This window comes from Sarcophilus harrisii, chromosome 4, assembly GCF_902635505.1.
Source record: "Sarcophilus harrisii chromosome 4, mSarHar1.11, whole genome shotgun sequence".
Lineage (NCBI taxonomy): Eukaryota > Metazoa > Chordata > Mammalia > Dasyuromorphia > Dasyuridae > Sarcophilus > Sarcophilus harrisii.
Genome location: NC_045429.1, coordinates 38,810,680 through 38,834,417, shown reverse-complemented (window position 1 = coordinate 38,834,417; position 23,738 = coordinate 38,810,680). Strand labels below are relative to the sequence as shown.

General features: G+C 35.4%; 1 pseudogene; it reads left to right on the top strand.

The window, feature by feature from the left end:
* The first annotated feature begins 12,627 nt into the window (after window positions 1-12,627).
* On the top strand, window positions 12,628-16,587 carry LOC100931755 (annotated as a pseudogene).
* Window positions 16,588-23,738: the final 7,151 nt, after the last annotated feature.

Below are 23,738 nucleotides of genomic sequence, written 5' to 3'. Positions count from 1 at the left end.
CTCCAGCTCTGGCTTAAATATGGACTAGAATCTTTAGCAGTATGTCTGTGCCAAATATCTACTATGCCAGAAAGAGAACAGGCCAGAACAAAACTTTGTAAGAGAAATCTAAGAGAAAGGAAATCTGCTTCTGCCCTCCCTTCCAAGTTCCCACATTCATTAATTCTAAAGATCTGCACAAAGCATAGGAAGGAGGGACAAAGACCAAGATATCTTATCATGGGGATAGCAAGATAGTATAGTAGATAGTCAGGAAGAGCTGAATTCCAATCCAACCTCAGATAACTACTAGTTGTGTAATCTTGGGTTTAAATTTTTTCTTTGTTTTCTTATCTGTAAAATGATAATAGCTCCTTATCTCTCAGGATTGTTGTGAGGATCAAATGAGATAATTGTAAAATGTCTTCAATTTATTATGTTTTTATTTTTATTTATTCAAGTGTCTTGAACATAATAAGCACTATATAATTATGATTAGCTCTTATTAAGTGTAATTATAATTGTAATTAATCAACAAACATTAATTTCCTACTATGTGCCAGGTACTAGGAATTTAGAAACAAAAATAAGTTATCTCTGCCCTCAAGTTTATATCCCATTGATAGAGATAACATTTCAATCCATTGTATCCTATGGAAAGATCAGCCTGAAGGCTACTTTTAATTCAACCAGAGGATGCATCAAAGTGGGTAATGTATATGTACCTATCCCTTATAAGTACCATGCCTCAAACTGATCCCTTCCAGTGTTCCATGTGCTTCTAGGCACAAGAGTCTTGCCATTTTCCTGTAACCCCTTTGATAAAAGGATATATCCAATGAGGTGCTTCTGACTTGGACTCTAATGTGTTCTCTCTCCCTCATGGTGATGACACTTAATAATTGTTTGTCGATTGACTGAAAATGGAGACTTGAGAAAATTGCAGTACAGAGGAAATTGTTGAGACTTGTGAAAATAGAATGTCTTTCTAAATGTTCCAGGAGTGGTTTATGTTTTGAATATTGTTTCTAGAGAGAGTGTAATGTGTCTATCTCTGAGTAAGTCTCCTGTTTTAAGTGCAAGGGTGATAGATTTGGTTCTCACCCTCTGTCTCCCAATCCCAGTTTTTATATTCATAGAATGTAATACCAGATAATGAGGTGATAATGTGACAATGAGGTGTTAATACCTAGCATATCCTTTATAAAGTGTAAAGACTTTTCTCTGATGGAATTAAAGGTAGCCTGGCTATTTGGAAGTTCTGGGTATATATCATACCCAGAGGGATTTAAATAAAAGGGCCTTGAAGACAGTTAGACAGTCAGTTTAAGCATTCAGGACAATTTGTGGAGGATTCAGCTGTTGATGAGGAAACTTGCATCTAAAAGGGAATGGGAGGGCAGAGGTGGGGTGGATTTCTTTCTCTTAGCCACCCATCAGCATCTAGCAGCAGACTACTTGCCCAAGATCTGGGGAGCCAGTTTGAGAGAGGAACATAAGACCCACCCACCCCCACCAAGGGCACCTTAACAATACTTAAGCAGCAGCAGTAACATAATGACTATATACTCTCCCTGGAGGTTGACATTTTTAAAAACATCAGCACCTGATACGGTTTGCAGGATTGCTGAATAATCTACTTCTGCTCTGTTCTGTCCATAAATTTCTCTCGTAGTCCACAACTCCTAGAGAAACAAGCCAGGATTTAAACTGCCTTTTATTTGGCAGTTGTCTTCTCTTCAGGAAGCACCAACAAAGCTGTTGGGGACAGCTCCAACAGTCACCAAAGAACTCTGACCTCTTAGACTCCCAAGGTTACTTCCAAGGCTGGACATGTTCATCCCTCAGTTGGAGAGATGGAGAGAAGGAATCACAGGACAGCAAAAGCACCAGAGTACCAAAGACCTTGGCTCAAGCTTGACCAACCCTGGTCTCTTAATTGCTTTGGAGGAATGGGGAGTCTGAAGCCACTTGGAGAATCAAAAGAAGACATCACTGAAATCTGGCTCTCTACTTGAATCGATGCAGGGCCATATCTCCTTGTCATTGTCACATTGTCACTGGCTGCAGGGAGGACTCATATTAAAGTGCTGATCCAACTATATTCCTTAGTTCCATGTAGACTCTCTGGGGCTCAAACCCTGCTACATAAGAATGCCAATGTCAATACACTATTTCAAGCATTTTTTTTTTTTTGTCGTGAAGTAAATAAGTAGCTATCCTATATGAGGCAGCTAGGGTAGAAGGAGCTTTAGACTCAGTTCAAATCTAGCCTCAGCACTTCCTAGCAGAGTAACCCTGGGCAAGTTCCTTAACTGCCTCAGTTTCTTCATTTGAAAAATGAGGATCACAATAACACTGTTTCCTAAGCTTGTTCTAAAGATCAAATGAAATATTATTTGTAAATCACTTAGCATGTTGCCTTGCACATAGCAGACATTCAAATAACATTTTTTTCCCTTCTTTGTACTCGATTTACACTTTATAGGGAGTGCATTGAGTCTGGGAAACCATAGCTCTGTGAAAATTATTAAGCTCTTTTGAGAGATTTTCCCTTTTAAGTACTGGGGACAGACACCAAGAAAGGTAAAATTATGATTCCTCTTTTCAAGAGGTTCACATTCTGAAAGAAGATACTATGCAATAGCTGAATAGTAGGAGCTTAAGAAATGTTTGCTGATTGATAAATTGATCGTCTATAGAAATCCCTTTTCCATTTGGACTCTAAGCAGAGTATCTTCATAAATATTAATATAATATGCACATATATGCATATGCCAAATAAAAATATATGTGTGTATGCATATCTCTATATGCACATAAACACACACAAAATGTAAATTGGAAGTAATCTCAGAGGGGAAGTACTAGAATTCATTATTCTCCACATCAGGCTTCTATTATTGTTCATCCTATTATCTAATCAATAATATGAAAGAGGTAGCAGAACATGCTGGATAGATCAACTCTTACAACAGAAAATCAGGTTCAAGTTCTTCAGATTACACAATCTCTCCATCAACTCTTTGACTATCAGTTACAAATTGCTCATATGCCTCAGTGTGAAGAATTTTTTATAGAGATGGAATCATAAGCCTGGACACTTAATCCCCAAAGGGGGAAAAAAAAAAAAAAAAAAAAAAAAAAACATGCATTAACGGAGCTGCTGTCCTTGTTGGTGTGAGAATTTATTGGCCCACAAGTCTCAGATTCACATTCAGGTCCTGCAGTTTGTTCATGATGGATAGTCCCCTCATACCAATTAGAGCTACCTCACACTGTCTGGTTTTGCCTATGCATAGCTCAGGGGGTATAATTTCCTCTGTACCACCTTGATATATTGGGAAGCTAGGATATTAGCTATAAAATATGACCTTGATTTCTGGATCTCTATGACTTAAATTCCTAGACCAGATTAGAGCCTGCACTCCCATATTTACAACAGTAAAGGATGAATGAAAAGTTAAGGAATGAGGTTCCTTTTTCCATGGCCTTGGAGGGGAAGGAGCCTTAGCAGTTTCCTATCAAGGAAGCTGTTAAAGAAGGAATGGTTTCCTAATCTCAGAAGCAATTTCAGACAAAGCCGTAGCTTTCAGATTGGGATGCTATTACATCTGGCTGCACAACCATTAAAGATTCTCCTAATTATGTGGTTGGGGTAACTAAGTGGCACAGTACATATATTGCCAGACATGGAGTCAGGAAGACTTATCTTTGTAGACTGACTTACTAGCTCTGTAAATACTGTTTGCCTCAGTTTCCTTACTTGTGAAATGAACCGAAGAAGGAAAGGACAAACTATACCAGTATCTTTACCAAGAAAATCCCAAAGGGGGTCACAAAGAGTCAGATATAACTTAAAAATGACTGTACAACAATTATATGATAAGCCAATTAGACACATGTGAAATGTCTTCATATATCTAGTTCTCTGAGTTCTCCTGAAAGCTACTCCTTAGTGCTCTCCACATGGATGTGACCATGCCATCCAACTGATGGGCTCTGTCTGTGAGCAGACCTTCATCACATCCACATGACCCATGTTGCATGGTGAAGACTTGGAAATACTCTTCCAGGTTTACTACAATGCTGCTTCAAAACAAACTCCTCTAAAATTTAATGGGTCAAATTTGGTCCAAATTCCCATGTCCATGAGAACTTAAGCAAAAAATATCATCTTGTACTCCTCACTTTTAAACTTCAGACTTTAGAAGAAAGCTATTTTGTCTTTGTCCAATGTGATTTTCATATTTTCATTCTTTTTTAAACTTAGTTTATAATGCCATTTTGTAATTTTAAAATCATCCAGTACTTTAGGCTTGCTTAATTTTCTTTTTTCTCTGTTATACATTTTCTCCTAAATCTTACTTCAATATTTTGATATATCCAATGAGCTCATTAATGTGGTCATTCCCTCCAGTAATACATATGCCATCAATTGTAATTCATCAATTCAATTTTTGTCAATAAAACATTAAAAATTTTATTGAGTTTTACCATCTTTCATATCTTTCTCTAATTCTTTCCCGATTCCTTTTAATAATGCCTTTCCTTTGGAGTTCTCTTCAATTTATCCTCTATTTCTTTTATTTATGATTAATAGTTTTCCTGTTATCTTCTCAATAGACTTTGAGTTTGAGAGTAGGAATTGTTGTTGCCTCTCTTCCTATCCCTAGTATTTAGAACAATCCCTGGCATATAGTAGGTGCTTAATACATGCTTATTGTCTTAATTCCTTTTGATATTTTATGTATACTGGTACTATCATCCCAATGTATTTTGTATATTTTTCTTTAGATATACTATATTTCTGACCTCTACCCTCCTTTCAATATCAAATATCTTTTCTCAAGTATAAGTCATCATGGATAATAATACATTGCTTCCTCCTTACCCATGTCAAGCATGTTTTCATTACTTGATGAGTTCTACCTGTTAGTCTGATTCATCTTAGCTCCTGATATTCCATGATTTACAACCACCAGGAAAATACTTTTGTTTAAAAACTAGGCAGAGAATAGTATGGGATCCCCAGTTTCCAAATGCAATACAGCTTGTTTTTTTTTCCTATTCAATTTGAAATTCAGCTCATTATCCATCTTTAGTGCCTGTGCAAACTATGTATGTATAGAGAGACTCATTGAATGGGCTAATGATCCTGCTGTTTAGCCTAACTAGATTACAAATATACTTTGTTTACTTGATATTTATTAGGTGAATCATGATATTAGGCTTATCTCTTGTATAACTATGGAATTCCTTGAAAAAGGTTCGTAATGTTCCAGGAGCACTAGGAAATCAACATGATACTAAATGTATGTGTATGTATATATGTGTGTGTGTGTATGTATATATAGATATGAACAGAAGCATATAGAAGCTCTCTCCCATACCTTAAATGTAGCCCCAATCTCACCCTGCCTTAAGTCTACCTCATCCAAAATTCCCTCTTTCTTTAAGATACAGCTCCGATGACATCTTTAGTGTTAAGCCTTACCTGATGTCTCCAACTGGCAGAGATCCCCCTTCCAAACTATCTTGTATTTACTTGGTGTATATTTGAGCCAGTATATCATTTATTTGAGTCAGTATATCACTTCATATTGAAGCTGTATATATATTATTTGTACTTTATCCCTTCACTTCCCAATAAGCATTAGAATGGTAAATAGAAATTGTTTTTTTTTTCCTTTGTCCTTGCATCCCCAGCACTTAGCATGGTGCCAAGCAAATAGTAGGTGCTTAAGAAATGTTTGCTGATTGAATGATCATATATAGGGGCTAGGCTATATGAGAGGGAACCCCCCCCTATTCTGTTGGGAACCCAACATGTAATTTTGCTTTACCTCTGGTAGACCTTCTTTTCTTGTGAGAGGATGATGGTGATACAAGGAGACTGAGAGGCAGTTGCTATTCTCTGATCTCCCCACTGAGAGGCTGTTTCATTGTCTGACCTCTCTCCTCTTTCCCTCTGCCTCCAATTTAGTTTCCCAATCCACAAGCAACACCTGCATCAGTAAAGGCTGCTTTACAACTCCTTCAGCTGTGGAGGCTCTCTGAGAATTGACCTGCCTCTTACAGTGTACTTAGGGATGGTCCTTAACACTTTTCCATTTAGACTCTATGCAGAATATCTTTAATCACACTAAAGAACAACTCCAGAACAAATACAACTCCCTAATTTTTGCTTAGTTTGTTATTGATACTCAAAAGACTGAGTATTATTATCAAGAAGAAAAGCAAAAAATTGCTTTTCATCAAAACAATTTCTGAAAATACATCTAACAAGAAATCTTGGAAGGTCTTAATCTATGCTTATATTATACATGTATGCATACCTTGATAGAGGACAGACTGCATTATTATTTTGAATAAAAAGAAAATGCAACAAATCTCTAAATTAGGTGCTCTTAAGATGGAAAGAATGCTTAGGCCTAAGTCAGGAAGATCTAAGTTTAAATTCAGCCTCAACAAAGGGAGTTGGGGACTCAGAAGCAAATCATTAGCCTAATGTAGACTTGCTTTAAAGTGATTTCCTTCTTAAAATTATGTTGAAACTCACATTTAGTGTCTGAATTATAATGCACAGTTGCTGGTAAATGAGTTTAATGTCTTAATTTATGCATTCAGAGGAATATTTTAATATACTTTTTATAATTTATAAGAAGAGCTTTTTTCTACTTTGTTAACTGGAGATCTTCCCCTTATGCATGATTAAAGCATGTGTTCACACCAAGTATAAACATCTGAAGATTTTTCTCTTCATGCATTGTTATTTAAACATAACAAATATTATTAAAATTAAATATTAGCTGAAAAAATTTAGCCTCACATATTAGTTTTGTCGTTACAGGCAAGTCATTTAACTTTTATTTGCTTCAGTCTCTTCATCTATAAAATAATAACAATGGCCCTATTTCCCAGAGTTGTTATGAGGATAAAATGAGATAATTTTAATGAAATAAAAACTTTAAAGCATATACACACATTTATATATCCACTTGCTAGCTGTGTGACCACTTAGCCTCAGTTTTCTGATTTGCTAAAATAATGATAATAATACCAGCAGGACCTATCTCAATGGGCTGTTGGGAGGATCAGTAGAAATAACATGTAAAGCACTTTGAAGAACTTGAATGGGGAAGAAGAAAGGGAGGGAAGGGGAGAGAGAAAGAAAGAGAGAGAGAGATCTATATAGATACAGATATAATTGTTAGACCAACTGAAATTGTGTGTGTGTGTGTGTGTATTATATATAATGTAATATATAATATAAAGACGTGTATACACACACACACATATATATGTTTCAGGGAGGATCAACTGAGATGTTATATATGATACTGTATTACATGTGATGTATACATATATTATCTTAGTTGGTCTTTCCAAATAATATTACATATTATTTATATCATATCTCATATTCCATCACATAATATTACATCATATCATTATTTCAGCTGATCCTCCTAACAACAATATGTACTCTCTCGCTCTCTTTCTCTCTGTCCTTTCCTTTCTCTCTCTTTTCCTCTCCCCCTCTTTCTGTCCCTTTTTTCTTTATCCATCTTCAAGTTTGACAACTGAAAAGATCAAGATGTCTCTCTTATACTGTGGGATACTCATCCCTGGTTTCCATAAGTTTCTCTATCCACTCTATTACTCTTGCTACAAGACTTGTCTATCTCTATTTCCAAACATGCCTTTGGTGCAGGGGTTTTATCCCCACCATTTAAATTTATATTTTGCACATTCACCCATTTTACATCTGCCCATTGCCCTTGTGTCATCTACAATTTGTATTCTGCTGAAATCAGGGTGTTTCATGATTTATATATATGCAGCACTGGGGAAATTGTAAAAAGGGGTAAATATCTGGTGAAAAAGCAGATGTTATAGGAAAGCCATTTTCCATAGAAATGAAAATCTTCAGACATTAGCTAAAAGTTGAAGAGAATAACATATGTGATTCAGTCTTTCCCCTTTGTGCTATAACTAATTCCAGTAATTATCATAATCTGGAAAAATTCAAAATTGTTTGGAAAATCATGCCAATAACTGTCATACCAGCACAAGTTATAGCATATGTCCAGTATCTACGCTCAACAAAAACAGCTTATATGTGGAACATTTAAAAATTATCTTTTAGGAGCTGATCCATGTGGTGTCTTAGCCATATTGAGGGATGAGAAAGTTTATTCCACAGCCATTTAGAGGAAAACTTTATTTATTCTGCTTTTTGTTTCTCATCAGGTTTCTATCCCATAGGGATTTAGCTTTCTTTTTTTTTTTGAAGGCCAAGAAAAAATTGCTTCTTAGCTATGAAACAACCTCCATAAACTCTTAAGTGTGGTTGGTCTTGCTGAATAGTCATGGCTTTGAAAATATAGTATAATCAGTATTAATATCAAAGCATGAAAGTTTTATATAGCCCTAGAGAGCACAGACATTGTCTCTAAAACCCTTGCATAATCCAGAAGGGTACTGTTACCACTAATAATTCATCCTTGAAGTCTATTGCTTAAAGAGTTCACAGGGGGGAAAAAAGAAAAAGAAAAAGATGATGTGAAGAGAGACATCCATATAGTTAGGGAGATATAATATTTGTGGTTAAGGAGCTAGAATACTTGTATTTTGGGAGCAGACGCTTCACTTTCCAGTAATAAAAGAATAGGTTTAGCCTGGATAAATTGCTTTAGAAATTATGCATGTATATATATATATATATATATATATATATGTACATAATTTAAAGAAATAATAAAATTAATGTTGTGGACAGTACCCAGGTGGTCTATATGGAGCAAACATTTCTGGGAAGTTTCTTCTCTTCCCCTCCATAATTTTGTAGTCAAAACAGAAAGTTTCTATTATACAACCAATTTTAGCAGGGCAGTGTGGAATAATAGACCATAAGTAAGTGAAAAGACCTTGATCTGAAGCCTTGCTCTGATACTAGACATGTGATCATGAGCATTGTTTTATTTGAGCCTTAATCTCCACATAGAAAAAATGGAGACAATAATATTTATCTAATTTCAAACAGGATTGCTATGAATAAGGCACATGGTAAGATTTAAAGTAAAATGTAATTGTGGAATATTATTTTAGCTAGAATGGAATCAAATTGTCAGCTCACTGACTTAATCAACTTTCAGTATCTCTGACTGTCTATGTCAAATTTTATATGCATATGTGGTGTCTTTTGGTATTTTTTGAAGAGTGCTTAATCCAGAACAATGGGAAAACAAATATTTATGATGATGACAATATATACCTAACTCATGAATGTCAATAAAATGAATAACAAGTAAAAGGAACCTCCATCTGGTAGAAATTATTAGCACATCTCCGGTAACATTTAAACATTTTAGAATAATACTATTTAGTCATTTTTAGTCCTGTCTGATTCTTTGTGATTCTGTTTGGCTTTTGCTTGACAAAAATAAGAGTAGTTTGCCATTTCCTTCTTTAGCTCATTTTACACATGAAGAAACTGAGGCAAACAAAATTAAGTGATATACCAGAGTCACACAGCTACTAAGTGACTGAGGCTACATTCTGACTCCAGGTCCAACATTCAGTGGCCTCAAACCTAATGCTACAGTTAAGGAATAGTTCATTTCTATATCTTGACAATTTATTAATAGGCAGAGTCTAGTGTCCAATATAACATCTTGTACGTAGTAGACATTTAATAAGAGTTTCTTGAATTTAATTTCCAGTCACTTTTATGTGGAATTAACAGAGTGAAGACCTCTCATGGGAAGATAACCTTAAACTATACCTTAATTATGACTTGAGACTTTATAATAACAAATGAAGCTAAAGCTAAAAAAAAAAAAAAAAGAAAAAGAAAAAAAAGTTTTAGGTGTTTGTCCCCTCTTGTTTCTCACTACCTTTTAATTAGCATTTAAGTACCTCTTTTAAAGGCACTTTATTCTTTTATTTCTGAGTTAGATTTCCAATTAGAATGTAAGCCAGGACTCCCTCAAACAATGGGAGAAAAGGCCAGGTCGGGGCTTCTGTATTCAGGTATGTAATTTTGTATTTTTCAGTTTTTATTTGGCACTTCTTTACTGGCAAACACCTTGTCAGATGGGAGATTGCCTTTCTTACGAGATGATTATAATCCCCTTTTTGCTTTTTCTTACTCTAAGAGTCTCTGATTGTTTTTGTGGTCAATACTGTCCTGCATACCTTGCTTTTGAATAAGCTGATCCCCATGTCTGGAATCTCCTCTGCTCCTAAGAATCTCTAGGTGTTACTTTTAATCTATGGGAAACCTTTCAGAAATCACTATCCACTTGTACATAAAAGGAGAAATCTGCCATCAGGTTTTAATCATCTAGTTGAGGAAATATGGTATAAGGTAAATCAAGACAAAAGTACCAGATATTTCTCAAAGCAATAAAAGATTAATGCCAGAGGAGAAAAACAGGCAATAAGTTTTACTGATTCAGACAAGGAAGAGTAACAACAATTAACAAGTCCCCAAGGTACCACTGTAGTTTGTATATAGAGCACAAGGATTCTATCGTTAAATTAAATCTTCAAAAATGCCATCTGAGGATAAGATGGTACATATTATTCCCTGACCCTGCCATGTTACCTCCAGATCTTAGTGAACTTGTAATCTTGTTAGTAGAGGTCTTAACTTCTCTGATGCAGATAATAACCTACCCATGTCTGATTATCTTTCTACCATTTTGCATATTAGAATCAAGGACTTAAAGATGCTTGAGGAAATCAGTATTTGTAAAAAGGCAGAAGGTGCTCTAGGACATTATTGATGTGCACCCAGAGGTTAGGTGCAAGTTGACCAGTAAATTGTGTTGCAATCCCATTTACTAAGAGCAGTCTTATATCATGGCCTGAAGAAACCCAAGAGCAGAAGAGCAAATCTTAATTCTTCTCTTGCCAAGCTTGTTTCTTTGGTGAAAACTGACTTCTTAGGAGCTGCAGAGAGGTGTAGGTAAAAGGTAATGGAGAAATGGAGGCAGGGTCAATCACTACTTACCAAGCCCTACTACTGCTGTTCATCTTTTCAGGGGATTCTGACTATTGTGAGGGACTATGAGGGTGGGAAAATATATTCCTGGAAGTAATAGTTGTGAGATCTACTGAGTCGCCAAAGCACAATACAGCTCAGAAAGAAACCATAGTACTGTTGAGGTTAGGAAGGGGATCCCAAAAGTTTGAAGTTATAGATTGGTGTTGTGAGGTGTCTCAAAAGAATTTGCAGATTTGAACCCATTTCCTGGTCAAGGGGCAAAGTTTTATTGTAATTGTTACACCAATTGAAGTGGGCTAAGTTCAGAAAGACTTTATCAAAGTGCTAAGAGAGAGAAGACATCTTTATCCAGCTTTCTATCATTGACATGCTAATTCTATGGCCCGAGAATGGGGTGGAGGAATTTCCTGGGAAAGACTTCAAAGCCAGAAGATTTAGGATTACTGACTTATTGTTAAAAAGAAGTCCCCCTAAAATCAGGGAATCTCAAAATCATTGCTGTCTCCCCTAGAAGCAATATGGTATCAGTATCAGAGCTGAACCTAGGAATTTTGATAGAAATTCATTGGAAGAACAGGGGCTTCCAGTTTATGAAAACTTCTGTATGAAGCTGAGATAGGCTAGAGACAAAAGTTATAGCATTTGAAGAAACTGAGAATCTAGAAGATTAGAGTGTTTGGAAGAGGCAGGAATTGGGGGGCATAAGATTGTGAGTCAGTGACCAAGAGGTCCATTCATTAGGATAATAGATTCAGAGCTGGAGGAACCTTAGGGGTCACTTACTCTGGCCACTCCCCTCATTTTATAGATGAAGAAACTGTCTTCAGCTTCATAGGACAGGTGGATAGAGATTCAACAATTTCACATACTCCTTTAGTTTAATTAGAAAATGAACTTGGAAGAAAACACAATAGAGAATTGTGTGGACGAGGATACCATCAGAGCCCCAGGAGACAAAGGTAGATGTCACAGGAATTCAAAGATAGTGACAGAGGAGAGACTAAAATATATAGAAAGTTGGAAGCTGTAGCAGCGGAATGGTTGTGAACATGTAGTGCTTTTATCCTCTGGCTGATGTATCCATTCCTTCTCTATATATTCTATTATCATCAGTTTCTTTTATTTCTTTTTTGTTTATTTCACAAAATTAAATAGACTCGAGTTGATGCAAATTTCTTTGCTCTACAATTCAGTGGAACTGAAGCTGGACTTTTCTCTCTGTCCAGAATGCTTGAGAGCCTTGAAACAAAAGTTTTAGGAGGAAAAGAAAAAACCCAATAAATATTTTCTTGAAAACCATGCTAAGATGTCAGATCACCTAACTCCTCTGAGACAAATAAGCCAGTTTACTTGCTCTGTGGACAGTTCTCTTTCTTCTGACTCCCTTGAAAAGGAAGTTGAGAGATTTTTGTGACCCGCTAAGCCTGCCAGAATCAGACAATGAACAAAGAGGAGCCTTAAGTTCTTTAGTTACAAAATTTAAATAAACTCTTCTGTTCTTGAAAACAGATTAAAGTCCCGAATATGCCAGATCTTTAGCATTTATATAATATTAAAATAAGTTCCTGTAACTGCTTCTCCATCTCTTCCTCTTCCCCTTTCACTTGAAGATATTTCTTTAGTCCTTATAAATGCTATTCAAAAGTTTATTTAGTGAATGAAGTCTGCTTTGTACCCACTGAAAAGTCATCTTTCTGGCAATGTATACTACACTTACCCAATCTGCCCAGAAAAATTTCTTAAGCCATACTTTCCATTTAACCATTTATCATTTCTCTTAAAAAGAATCCTGTACAGCTAAGTACTCTGGAGAGTCAATGCCCATGAGATAGATTTTTATCTTTAAATTCAAGTTGGGTTAGTTGAAGGCAGGCAAACTGAAAGATCTTACTCTGACTTCCCAGTTATCATATTCGGGGAGTCATGTTATAATATTTGTCTTATATTATGATAAATGTCATTCTATTTTCTGTTTCATTGACTGTTAGAAAAAAATTCAAATGTTCAGATTCATCCTATAGAAAACTCCAGAATTTTAAAAATACAAGAGAAAGGAAACAGAGACTTTTTGGTAACTTAACAAGAATTCTCTTCTTCATGAGTGGTTGCTAAACTTCTTAAAAATCTCCAGTTAATGGAAACTGAGTGGATGCCCATCAGTTGGAGAATGGCTGAATAAATTGTGGTATATGAATATTATGGAATATTATTGTTCTTTAAGAAATGACCAACAGGATGATTTCAGAAAGGCCTGGAGAGACTAACACGAACTGATGCTGAGTGAAATGAGCAGGACCAAGAGATCATTATATACTTCAACAACAATACTATATGATAACCAGTTCTGATGGACCTGGCCATCCTCAGCAGTGAGATCAACCAAATCATTTCCAATGGAGCAGTAATGAACTGAACCAGCTACGCCCAGAGAAAGAACTCTGGGTGATGACTAAAAACCATTATATTGAATTCCCAATCCCTATATTTTTGCCCACCTGCATTTTTGATTTCCTTCACAAGCTAATTGTACAATATTTCAGAGTCTGATTCTTTTTGTACAGCAAAATAACGGTTTGGTCATGTATACTTATTGTGTATCTAATTTATATTTTAATATATTTAACATCTATTGGTCATCCTGCCATCTGGGGGAGGGGGTGGGAGGTAAGAGGTGAAAAATTGGAACAAGAGGTTTGGCAATTGTTAATGCTGTAAAGTTACCCATACATATAACTTGTAAATAAAAGGCTATTAAAAAAAATCTCCAGTTAAGGGGAACCAACTACCTGCCAGAGCAGTCCATTTTCATTTTAGATTACTCTGATTGGTAGGAAGTTTCTCTTTATGTCAAATATGCATACATTGGTCTTTTTGCAATTCCCATCCACTGCTTCTAGTTGTACTTTTGGGGGTCAGGAAAAACAAGTCCAATCCTATTTCCACATGATAATCTTTAGATGGCTATCATGTCCTCCTCCAAGCCTTTTCTCCAGGTTAAACATTCCATGTAGTTTTCTTTAATGAATTTTCATAACACATAATCCTATTGGTCCTTCATCATTCTATTAATTTCCTTGAAACAATCTCCACCTTAGCAATGGCCTTCCAAGAATGTGGTATCCAGAACTGTATGTATTTCTACCATTATTTCCCTAAACTAATACTCATAATTCGCAAAGGCAATAGTTGTACTAGGAAATGATGTTGTATACATAATTTATTGGTAAAAACACTAGGCACTCAGGACCAGAGTATTTCATAATTATCCAATCCTTGTTTAGTTTAAGTAAGTGGAACTCAAGTTTTCCACAAAGGTAGAACCTTGCATAAAATCCTTTTATTATTTTTAATTCCTATTAACAATGGCATGACTTTCTAAAAATTGGGGACAATTAAGGGTTTCTTGTAGCATAGTGGCTTAGATCCTAGAGATAGAAACAGTAAGCTACAGTGTAAGGAAGACCATTATACTCCTAACTTTCTGGGCCTTTTTCTATTAGTACATGCATCTCTTCTGTCCCCACTGCCACTTTTAAATTTCCTTTTATGTGTTTTTTTTTCCTTCCATTAGAATAGGCTATTTTAAGAGAGATATTATCTTTTTCCACCTTGCATTTGTATTTCTAAATCTTAGTACAGTGCATGGACCAATATACACTCAATAGTAAGTTTCTTGACTTGATTTGACTTTCTGTGTGATCTTGAACAAGTAACCTTCTAATGCAACCAGTAAGCTTTCATGTTCTTCCTGAATCTTCTCTTCCCTAAACTAAACACCTCCAGCTCATTCTTTTTCTAGTAATTAAAATTATTATTTTTATATCACTATATTTCTCACTATATCTCCATCTAATCCCTTCATCTCAACCATCCATCTCTTCTAAAAATAATTTTAAATAGAATTTTTTTTAAAAGTTCCACAAAACTAACCAATAGATAGAGTGAGACTTAAAATTGTGCACTTCTGCCTCACTTAATCAATTTACATGAGAGCCAAGACATAACTCTGTGATGTCATTGGTCCTTTTTGAAATGAAAGACAAACAACAATTTGGACACTTTATATTTTTGTAGGCAATCCTCTATTTCTTATGTCTTTTAGATTGTCAAAGCTGACAAAAGAGAAAAATGATCATTGTTGGAATGGTTGGGAGAAGACAAACATACTGACACACTGTTCATGGAACTGTAAATTGGTCTATTGATTTGGGAAAGCAAACTGGAACAACATCTTAAAAATTACCAAACTGCATATCCTTTGACCCAGAAATTCTATGACTAGACCTATATTCCAGATAAATCAAAGAAAGGAAAAAAAGAAATATATATATATATATATTTATATATATATATATATACATATTTATAATAAACTGTTCCTTTTGTAATGGCAAAAAACTGGAAAATAAAGGGTTACCCATAAATTGGGAAATGATGAACAAATTTTAATATACAAATGTAATAGAATTTATAATGCCATAAGAAATGATGGGATGGAGAGTTTTAACCAAACCTTGGAAGAAGTTTGAACTGAAACAGAGTAAAGTGAGTAGAATCTTGAAAATAATATATATAATAACATTGTAAAGAAACATCACTTTGAAAGACTTAAGAACTCTAATCAATGACCAACCATGATTCCAAAGCACTTGTAATGAAGCACACTACCCAACTTTTGTAATGAAATATACTTCTGACAGAAAGGTGATGAGTGCAGAATTTATAGATGGCCATTGTGATTTAAGTTTGCCTAATGCAATGGTTCTTTTCTTCCTTCTTTCTTTCCCTCCCTCCCTCCTTCCTTCCTTCCCTCCTTCCTTCTTTCCTTCCTTTTTTTTCTTCCTTCCTTCCTCCTTTCCTTTCTTCCTTTCTTCCTTGAAATTAGATGGGAAAGGCTGCCAAGAGGAGACACCATTTTATGGGCACGAAACCAAAAGCCAGCTAATAAAAAAAAAGGAGCAACCTCCACTCATGAATGAGAAAACATGAAACCTAAGGCTCAAGAGCAGGGAGGTCTCTTTTGTCAATGTCTAACACATCATACTTGGAACATGGAGTATATATTTGCTAACTCCTTCAAGGTGTTCTTTGACACATACACACAAAAGAAATGCAGATTCTAATAGTTGGTCTGGTTACTACAGGAAAGACAACTATTTTGTACAAACTGAAGCTGGATGAAATACTAATTACTATTCCAGCCATAGGTTCAACATAGAAACTGTAGAAATCAAAAACATTATTTTCATGATGTGGAATGGAGGTAGCCAGGACAAGATTCAATCCCTATGGCGCCATTACTTCCAGAACACACAAGGATTGATTTTTGTGGTTGACAGTAATGACAGAGAATGGAAGCTTGAGATGAACTCATGAGAATGTTGGCAGAGGATGAATTTAGAAATGCCACCATATTAGTGTTTGCTAACAAACAGGGTCTTCCCACTGCCACGAATGCAGCTGAAATCATAGATAAATTTGGACTTCATTCTCTTTGTCACAGAAACTGGTACATCTAAGCTACTCATGCCACTAGCAGGGATGAGTTTCATGAAAGACGGAACTGTTTGTCCAATCAGCTTCAAAACTAGAAATGAAACAATCTTCTCTCTCTTATTTCCTCCAATTTACCTTTACTCATGAGGCAAACTGTGCCACTTTGTGGTACTGAGTGCTGACAACTGTTTTTTTCCTACCTAGTATGTATTGCCCCATGCATAAATGTGGCAAATACAAGCCTGAAAACAGGTTTCTTATTTACTGTAAATAGTTTTTGTTTACAGTGGGGAAGTTTCTGGCACTTCTATACAATATTACTCAACTTTTTTTATTGTAAAAACAACAAACAACAACAACAACTTAACAATTAGTACTGGAAAGGGATTTTAAGCACATTGGTATTAAGTTTCTGCAGGATAATGAACAGCAGCATTGCTGAATGCTCCTACTGGCTTGTGAAATCTGTGTTGAGATCCATTTTGGTGACTGGTTTTTAAATAGTAAAAAAAGACAAGACAGACATTTAAATACACAGAACAGAGGAATATGCTTAACGTAGGTTTGTAGTAATAGCTTGAATACCTGACCATTATCATTATCTGCAGCTTTTCTTTTGAAACTTGAGAAATGATGATAAAAATCAAATGATCAACTTTTCATGGTTAAAATAGAAATCCATGTAATTCTTTGTCTTTGGATCTTCGTGTATTTCATAGTATGTGCTTGTATTTGTTCTCACAAAAAAAAAAAAGTTTTGAGGTTGTGGCTCAGAGCAGGCTGCAATTTGAGATCATTAGATCTTCATAAACTGTTTACAACGAGACTTTTTCCCTTCTATAATTTAGGTCAGTTGTGATTAGTTCTCCACCACACTTGAATAACTCTTAGGAAGAACATAATGGCGATTGGTGATAAACTTTGAAAAGAGCTTTGGGACATATTTGGACAACAACAAAAAACCAGCCTTTTAATTTTATTCAAGTATGTGGTGCTTCTATTTGAAATTTCTCCACAATAATCACAACCTCCATTAGTCCCAAAGCTTGATTGGAATTATTTTTAAAATATAGTCAAGAATGCCAGCTATTATGCCTAGATTTTGAAAGAAGATAAACTGAGCATGAGAGCCTAGGGAATTATTCCACTCTAGAAGTATTCATGTCCATTTTTGAACAATCCTCCTTTCTGGATATGTGTGAAATATTCTTTACTACCCCTTCGATATTACAAAGGTCAGACTTCTCATCTGAAAAGAAAGATCTTTACTTTTTTATTTTTGTATTTTGATAAACACTTAAGAAGCTTGAGTTGTTAAACCTTATCTCTGGAAAAATTCAGAAGTGGTTTGTTTGGTGGTGTAGAAACTTACCATTTTCAATATGTAATTAATAATCAATACTTTGTATATTTGTTTTCAGTTTTTACTTTGAAATGAAAACATTGTAATGAAATCTATCAGAATAAAATCTCTGAACTATTAAAGTAAAAGAAATTAGATGAGGAGAAAAAAGGGTAATTAAAAGACCAGATAGGATGACCAGAAAGAAAAGTAAGAAAAGAGGATTCTTGAAATTTTTTTAAATGCATTGAAGAAAATGAGAGTAAGTAGGAAACATGGAAAACAGGTATCTTTGAAAATAAATTGTCAAATATATATGTAGTATAATATAATTAAAGCTATTAGAGTAAAATCTCTGAACTATTAACAAAAAAAAGTTTTTTTAATTACAAGATCAGTCAGTGATGGAGTGCCTAGAAAGAAAAGTAAGAAAAGAGGGTTCTTGAAATATTTTTTAAATGCTAGAAGAGAATGAGAGCCAGTAGGAAATATGGAAGACAGATAGCTTTGAAAATAACTTTGTTAAATTTGTTGCATATTTAAAAACAAAAACAAGCTGTTCAGAATGCAGATTCCTAACTTCATGCAGAGTCTTTTTCTCTTCTACTTAGTATATGGAAATTCTCACCCTATTTGTGTTGGTTTAGTTCAAAAATTTTAAAATTAAAATAAGTTTTCTTTCTACATTTGCATGCAAATTATAACAACACACACAAGGCCACTTTTTGTAAATTTGCATTTATTTCATTTAACATAGCACTTTGCATATACTGGGTGCTCCATAAATGTTTGTTAAATTGAATTGAAGACATCATTAAGAGAGAACAAAACTTCTCACCATCTGTTCTTTATTCTACCTGGCAATACAAAAAGATAATAGAGCCAGAATTATTGTAGGCACACTGACAAGTCAGTAATACCTGGAGCAGGCTAGATGACTCTTGATTACAAGATAATTATTTATACCATTTTCTGGGAGGCTGAGAAGGTGGAGTAGCTACACCCTATAATTTTAGACTATATTCAAGGGAGAAAATAGCAATAGAATAAGAGGAGGAGTCCTTGGCCCTGTGAGGATTTAACCCCAAGGAAAGACATGATGGACTCATCTGTTTGAATAACTGAGCTGCCTCAGAATGAACAAACAGAATAAAACAAAACAATGACAACAACAACAACAACAACAAAAACTTCACAAATGAAACTCAGTTGCTGAAGTGTCCAGCCAAGAAAAGACAATGGATTGCTTTTTAATTGCTTAAAATAAAGGATTTAATTTCTGGTTCTTTAAAGGAAAACAAAAATTTCCTATTTCTTTTTTTTTTTTGTGGGGAAAGAATGGATTCTGTTGAAATCAATTCAGCTTTTCAAACTAATAGGAAGAGATAGACATCCTTGATGTCTTGAAACAACAATAGAGAAGGAAATAGTGGGACTGGTGGCAGTGAGATGGGATTGAGGAGTTAACAGCAGCACTTGAGAGGGAACATAGTTTGACACTCACAGAAATCCAGGTTCAGTGTTTGGAGAACCTAATCTTTAAAGCAAGGGGATTAGGTTCTCCTTGGAAAGGGGAAAGGAAGAAAGGGGATAAACATTTATTTAGTGCCTTCTATGTGTTACTGTGCTAAGTGCTTTAAAAATATTACCTCATTTGAGATTGCCCACTCTATCAGGTGAAAGATAGATGGTACAGTGGATAGTGTTGATTACCTGTTAATCTAAACTGGAATCCTGTTTCAAACCTCCTAGCTAGATGATCCCATGCAAGACATGTAATCTCTTATCTGTAAAATGGAGATAATAATGACATTTACCTTCTACTGTTATTGTGATGATCAAGTGAGTTAATATATGTACAATATTTTGCAAATCTTAAAGTGCTACATAAATGCTATTTGTTATCATCATTTTTTATTGCTCAGTTACTTTTAGTTGTGCCCAATTCTTCATGATTCGTGGGTTTTGTTGGCAAAGATACTGGAGTGGTTCACTATTTCCTTCTCCTGCTCATTTTAAAGATGAAGAAACTGAGGCACACAGGGTGAAATGACTTGCTCAGTGACACAGCTAGTATCTGAGGTCAGATTTGAACTCAGGAAAATGAATCTTTCTGACTCCAGACTTGGAACCACTGTGCCACCTAGCAACCCTTATTATTATTATTATTACCTGGTTCTATCCCAGAGTAGAACTTCAGGAAGTGTCTTTTAAACAAAGGTTAAGAATAGCTCAGGTCTCCTCCAAAGGAATTTAAATAGCGTCCCTTCTAGAAAAGCTCCCAAAATGCAAAGTAAATCACATAAAGAGCAGGCATTTACTTTCTCCACTCCAAAAGAATATTTAAAACATGGGAGATTCAAGACAGTACTTTGACAAAGACTAAACACAGTATTTTATTTGCTAATGAAATAGATATCCCAAACTCCATTAGACATTTCTGGGAAGAGGTAAAGAGCCAGACTCATGAGACTGTTGAACAACCATTTCAGCTTCACCTCAAGTCTGTCCTGTCTGAGCAAGCCTTTCAAAGTCCATTTGGAATAAGTTAGAGTATGACTTATCATCTTGCTAATGACCATTTTCTCCTCCAAGAAGTAGTATAATAATTGGAAGAACCTCCTTTTACCAGTCAGTATTCCGACTCAAGAGCTCTTGACCTCTGGAACTCACAACTTACTGTCAGGGCTAGAAACGCCCATTTAAGGATCATTGTTTAGTCACTGATGCTCTGGGGAAAAAACACATAGAAGATGAGTTAGCCAGGGTGTGGAAATCCATTCTAATGCTCACTTAGACGAGCAAATGCTCTTGTTGCCTGCCATGTGTGCGTAACTGTCCCAGCTACAAGAGGATGTGCAGAATATCTCCTCTTCTTCCACTTCCATGGAGGTCTAAGAAAATGACTTAAAAGAATCCTAACACTTGATAAATTCAGAGAGAGAATGATGGCAAAATAATTTCTCCTCTTAAAATCTACTAAGTGGACATCTCTTCCTACTTAATGACCAATCATCTTTGACACAATCCTTCCCCTGCCATCATGGGAACCAAGAGTAAAATGAATGAACAAGCATTTTTAACTAGTTGCTACATGCAAGACACTTTGCTATACATTAGTCATACAAAAACAAAAATTAAATAGTGTCTTCCTTCAAAGAACATACATCCTATTAGAAGAATGGAAAGAGGAAACACTTGGGTAGCCATTTATAAAGGGCTAATGAAAGGTGGGGGAGAGTTCTATCTTATCTGAAGTCATAAGATCATATATCCAAACGTGGGAGAGACCTCAGGGTTCAACTAAGTCAATCCCCAAATTCCACAGATAAGGAAACAAGCTCAGGAAACTCAGGTGATTTGTCCAGGGATACACAAAGGTAAATGACAAATTGTGGATTCTAATTCATAATCTCTTATTCCAAAACCAGTGTTCTACCGATGGCACTGTACTGTTACTCTGTCCAATCATTTGCCAGTTGCCCCTGATCTTATCAGGAAATTGTTCCATAATGCCCCTGATTTCTATGTTCTCCCATAGCAATAGTCCCTCAGCTCTGAACCAGAGGTAATAAGAGTTTTCATTTATTGCAACTATAACTGGAGTTAAAGATAATAAAGATGAGGAACAGCTTAGATAAAAATCCAAGAAGAGCAGGGTTCAAAACCACCCTGTGACAAATTTAACCCGTCACTTAATCTCTAATATTCTAAGACAAAGTGTTTGTAGAATTTTTGTTGATAAGCATTGGTAGAATGTGTTTCCTTATCAGGATCTTTTCCTACACTAATGAAATCAAAGATCTGGGTAAAATGATAATAATTAAAATTGTTGTTTTTCAATCATTTCAGTCATGTCCAACTCTTCCTGACCCCATTTAGGGTTTTCTTGGCATAAATACTACAGAGGTTTGCCATTTTCTTCTTTAGCTTATTTTACAGATGAGGAAACTGAGGGAAACATAAGTGATTTGCTCAAGTTAGACAGGTAGTAAGTGTCTAGGAATGGATTTGAACTCAGGAAAATGAATCTTTCCAACTCCAGACTCAGTACTCAATGCACTATGGTGATCCTTAACTGTAATTACAATGACTAATACTAATAGCAACTACAATAAAAATGGCCCCCATTTATATAGCACTCTCAAAGTGCTTTATAAACATTTCATTTGATCCTCACAACAATCTAATGAGTCAGTTGCCATGTATAGATGAAGAAACTGAGGGTCCAAGAGATTAAGAGGTACTCCTGGGATCATACAGTCGTATGTATTTGAAACAGATTTCCAACCCAAGTCTTCCAGATCCCAAATCTAGTATTCAGCTTTCTGTCAAGCTGATAGTTGAAAGTATGTATTTACGGCATACTTTCATTGATGAAAGTCATGGATTGGTTGCTTCACTCGTGGTCCTATTTTTTCCTTCTTAGCTGTGTACAGAAGATGATTCAAGAATGAAAAAGATGAGAATAAAATGGATTGGATTTCACTATCTGAGAGAGGGTCAGCCAGTCAGTCAACAAGCATTTTTAAGCATTGTTTGTTTATTTGGGTTTTTTATTCCTTGCCCTTAGCATAATGCTTGGTAGATAGGAAGAATTTAATGATTATTTAACTATTTATCTCACTAGCAAAAGGAAGTGGTCAATTGGCAAAAAATCTTTATATCAACAGTTAGTTTTAATCATTTCATTGTTCTATCTACATTGTCTCTATAGAACTCCTGCTACATGACTATTCCTGGATTTTGGCCAATGTTGCCAATTTTTTTAGAGATGAGGTGAAATCTTGGGGTTGTTTTGATTTGCATTTCTATTATTATTATTTTAAATTTGTATCATTCTTTCATATAGTTGCTAATGGTTTGGAATTCTTTTTTGAACCATATATTTATATCTTTTGACCACACAGAAGAAAAGATAAAGCAGGCAATATGTAGGTGGGGAGAAAAAAGGGAGGAGGGCAAGTTTCCATTCTTCTAGGGGGAAAAAAACATACAGATGAATAAATTACAAATATATACAAAGTAAAACAGTATAAAGTAATTTACAGAGGAAAAGATGAATATTGGGAACAATTAGAGAAGGATAGCTAGATGTTATAGTAGGCAGAGCCCCAGACCCAAAGTCAAAAAGACCTAAATTCAAATCCAGCCTCAGGCATTTATTAGCTGTGTGGCCCTGAGCAAATCACTTAACCCTATCTGCCTTAGTTTTTCCTCTGTAAAATAAAGGAAATGGCAAACCATACCAATTTCTTTGCCAAGAACACCCTAAGTGGGGTCAAGAAAAGTCAGACATGACTGAAAAATGACAAAACAACAAAAGGTGGGAGAGGATGGTACCTGAAATATGATAGGAAACTATACTAGTTCTGTTATATCCTCTTGGACAGCATCTGCCAAAACAAATCTTCTGAGTTTGGGGATCTTTACCTTTCTAGCAACTCATGTTTATTTCTGGCCGTTGGTAAAGTGAGACCAAGAGAGAGGGATTGGAGAGACTTACTAAAATTTCATTTTTCCATCCCATCTTAGAAGTTAGGAGGAAATCAGTTTTGTTTTCATAAAGTTGTCTGTGGAAAATTAATCCTTTGGATATGTTGCCAACTGCCTAATCACCTTTGGGAAGAATTTTGTTGGAGCCAACTGGAGACTACAAAGCCTTCACATCTGTTTTCTTGATCTTCCAAATCTACCTCTCAATAAACACAGATTTCACTCTCCAGCTTTGAGTCAGTGACTCTAAAAATAAGTCTCAGAGTAGAACAGTAACAGCAGGATTCCAGCCTTACAATCCTTTTCTTGTGTAGAGCTATGGGATACCAGGCTGAATGAATAGTTCCATTTCCCAATGTTAGGTAGATGGTGACCCCAGAAATACACATTCTCCAATAACAGACTCAT